General features: G+C 42.0%; 1 non-coding gene across 1 annotated transcript; it reads left to right on the top strand.

Annotated features, from left to right (window-relative positions):
- The first annotated feature begins 3,527 nt into the window (after positions 1–3,527).
- LOC112308087 (small nucleolar RNA SNORA48) lies at positions 3,528–3,667 on the top strand. Its single transcript, XR_002975098.2, has one exon. It is a non-coding gene; the product is annotated as a small nucleolar RNA SNORA48 (small nucleolar RNA).
- Positions 3,668–4,128: the final 461 nt, after the last annotated feature.

Here is a 4,128-nt window from a genome sequence, read left to right on the forward strand (position 1 = left end):
ATGACATGGAATGCAATGACGGCCAGCACAGTTCCAGGACACTGACATTCATGCTGAGACACCAGCAGCTGCACCCACGATCAAACTTGCTTTTGCACTATCAGAGAAAAAGGCAGCTAGTCTTAGAATTACTATGAAAATAGCTTTTGACCTTGTGGACCCCCTGAAAGGGTGGCGTGGATGCCAAGGGTCTGTCTGCAGGCTATACTGTGAGAAGAGCTGAAAAAAATAGAGGAAGGGGGTGGCGGTGGGATTGGCTAGGAGGGGATAAAATCCAGGAACCTGACCCTTGAACTGAGATTGGTGAGAAAACTGGTGAGTGTCCAAACTGTTTATCACACACTGAGGTCAGGGAGACATGGAGACGTCTAGATAGAATCCACCTTTGGAAGCAGGTAGTTGCAGCAAATAAAAAGGTGGTATATCCCTACAAATGTGACTGTCCTGAGTTATTTATGTAAGAACAACAGTCTAAATTAGTTAACCTGGGTTCCCAGAGCTAACTCTTTATGGATGACACGCAGTGGATAAGGAAAGAAGGATGATAGAACACCATTTTCCTTGGTATTGGTCTGCAAAGTGTGATACTTTAATTTGTACAGCCCAGAGCCCATTTCAAAATATGAATTTTTTTTCACATTCATTCTTGAGCTTCCGACTTCCTGACTTCCCTCCTATTTTATAACTCGTAACAGGATTTATTCTTCCTTTGAAGCCCACCTTCATGGATTTCACCTGCATCAAGCACAGCTCTTTGTCTCTCTGTCACTCTTAGTTTCTCCCCTCTCCTTCCAAGTGAGCTTTGGGGCTTACATTGCGAATGATTTCCCCTACCTTTCCATGTGCCTTCCCCCTCTCACTTTTGTCCAGCAGGCAGTATGCGTAATATGTGATGGGACATGGGGGACATGGGGGCCAAAGGTAATTTAATTAGAGGCTGATTTTTGTGTGTCTTTGATGCCTCCCTCATTGCATGGCAAAATTCTCTTGTTACTTAGTGATTTACAACTCTGAGACTTTTAAGAAAAAAGGCTTGGCTTGGAGAGTTATTGATGATAGGAACATAACTTAACAATAAAAGAAGTAGTTTGTATGCTCAGAACACCCACCCTGAAAGATTCCAAAGTATTCTAGGAGTGTGCCCCACTTCTCTCTGCTCCCCACAGCAAGCACCCTGGTCTTCTATTTTATGAGTGGAAGGGGAATTTCCACTACCTTGCTCTCAGTAGGGAGATAAAAAGGGTGAATGCTCCCAGGCAGGTTGGGCCAGGAAAACCTCTCCCCTCCCCCAGGGCTACGGCTGTAGCTTTGTGCAAAGTGTAATGCGTGGCTTTCAGTGACTGGGATAAAGCACCTTTTGATCCATAAATAGTCCCTCTGTGCTCCTGTTATACAGCTGAACCATATTCTTGGATACTGAAGGATTACCAGCCTGACTGTTATATTAAAAGAAAAAAAAATGCTATTATGTTAATTTTCTCAAAATAGGGGATAAGGAGTGCTCAAGTAAGGGTAGTATTTGCAGAAACATGATACCAGTGCCTGATTTAACTTGGTAGAAACTGGATCTTTAAAAATTAACTACAAGGGCGGCCCGGCTAGCTCAGTTGGTAGAGCATGGGGCCCCTAATCCTAGGGTCGTGGGGTCAAGCCTTGCCTTGGACTTTTACAAAAAAATTAACTACACAAATAATTATGTGCAATAAACAATAAAGGACTCAATTTTACATGCAACAAAAGCTGATCCTATCATAGAATTTTATATATATGTAAAATAGATCTGTCCAAAAAGTTTACAGCCATGCAATACAAAAAATAGAGACATTTATTGAAGAAGGTACAAGATATAAGAAACATTGTACATAGGACAATGACGCCTCAGTCCTCCTCAAAGTAGGCACCTTGGGACTTCACACAGTTCTCCCAATCACCATCAGCTGTCCTGAATCTCATTGACACTCTGAAATCTCTTCCCTTTCAAAGGTACTTTTAGTTTTAGGAAAAGCCACAGGTTGCAGGGCTCCAAATCTCGGCTATAGGGGGGCTGAGTCACCTGAGTGATGTGATGTTTCGCCAAAAAACTCTGCATGAGATGTGATGCATGAGCTGTGTGTTGTCATGATGAAGCCGCCAATCACCAGTTGCCCATAGCTGCGGCCTTCTCAATCATCTGAATAGTTTCTGCAGAGGAATGTTCAAGCTTAATGCAAAATTTGATGCACATTTGTTGTTCTACTTGCTCAGTCATTTTGAATGTGACGGCCACACAGTACACATTCTCACTCAATGGCATCTACCGCCCTCACTGACTAGTACAATGAAGTTGTCATTGTTCACACATGCACATTCCAGTCCACTCTCCTTGGCTGTCAGGTTACATAGATGTCGCAGAAACCATTCTCATTATATTAACAACGGACGGACCTTGTATGGTGTTAATTGTTTTTGTGATAAAGTTGTTAAAAGGAAAAGAGATTGGAATACATAAATATAGACTGGGATGTAAATTAGTCATTCTGTTTAGTGCTGAGTTAATACTGTTCATTAGAACCAGCTCTAAGATCTGTAGTTAAAGAAAAATAAAAAACAAACTTAGAGATGCTTTGTAAAAAAAAAACCCAGATGTATTAAGCATTGAAGAATACACTGTTTTAGGAAAAGTGAAAGGAATTAAACCTAAACAACTCAAAGGTTTCTTCAACTGTCAAATATGGAGATTTGAGTGAGTAATTTCTCATATCCTCCCAGCTCTGGCATTTTTGTATTCTCAGGCTAGATCCATTAGTCAACACAGTAACTGCCAACCGCCCACGCCACCGGAAGCAGTGAACCAGGCGTATGCAGACACTGGGAATAAACATGGTAGAAGGCTGACGCACCAGTAGTCCTTCCACCAGAAGATTTCTTCCAGACAGAAGAGATTAAGATGTTCCCTTCTCCTCTGAGCAAGGAAACAAATTTAGGATCATCAAGAGTTATCTGAAAAAACGTGTAGTAAATATAGAGTGGTTAATACAGGACTCATTGCAAAGTGCCTTCCCTGGAGACTTTCGGAATTGAGATTTCTACTCATCACTGCAGGGTGGTGTTAGAGAGATGTCAGAGAGCCGATGTGCTCCACAGCTCACAACTCCTTCAAGCACCATGCACATGACTATCTCCACCCATCTGTTGTTCCATGGATACTCAAACACACTTCCTCTCTCCTTCAAACGGCCTATAGTAGCTTTCATACTGATTGGTATCAAAATTAATCCTGTGCCTCCAAGATGAAAACCACATAGACATCTGAGACCCCTCCCTCTCCTTTGCTACCCTTATCCAACTGGTTTTGAAGTCCTGTTCCTTCTGTGTCTTCCAAATGTCTTTTGAACCAATTAGGTCATTTCCTTATTCACTACTCCTATTTCATTATAGGATGCCTAAATTACTGCAATTGCATCCTAACTAACCTCTTTGCTTGCAGCCTCGCCCTTTTTTAATCTTTTTTTTTTCAAAATTGCTGCCAAAAACTGTATTTAGCTCTTTATCCCTGACCTGGGTAGAGTTGCACCTGGTGTGATGGATGGTACTTGTCTCGTATCAATCAGGGACAAAGTAACTCCTAGTTTAGCCCATCTTGGCTTTTAGTCTATATTTGTGCCTGGTTCATACCCTGGACACATGGGCCGGGAGCTGGGGGAGAAAAAAGAAGAAAGAGAAATTTAAGCTCTTTAGCCTGAAAAAGTGTCTGCCCATCTCTTCATCTTCATTTCCTATTATTTGCACCACTCACCCACCCTAAACCATAGGCACTTCGGAAAAACGGAAATCTTCATCTTTCATCTATTCCTACTGTGGTGTTAGTCCTTATACCCAGAATACTCTTCCTGAATGCCTGTTGAACTGGTTTTCAGACCCACCCAGGTCAAATGTCACCTTTCCTCAAGTGTTTCCTAAACTTTTCCTAAACACAGAAGGTGCAAATAATAGTTTCTTCCTGTGGTTCCAAGGCACCCTGAAAATGCCTATAGCAGTGCGGATCATGTCACTTTCCACCGTAATTATTTGATTATATGTGTGATGAGGATGAAATATTCTTGTGTCTGTGCTCCTCACTTCCCATCTCCTCCCCTGCCACATGCTAAA

This window comes from Desmodus rotundus, chromosome 2, assembly GCF_022682495.2.
Source record: "Desmodus rotundus isolate HL8 chromosome 2, HLdesRot8A.1, whole genome shotgun sequence".
Classification (NCBI taxonomy): domain Eukaryota; kingdom Metazoa; phylum Chordata; class Mammalia; order Chiroptera; family Phyllostomidae; genus Desmodus; species Desmodus rotundus.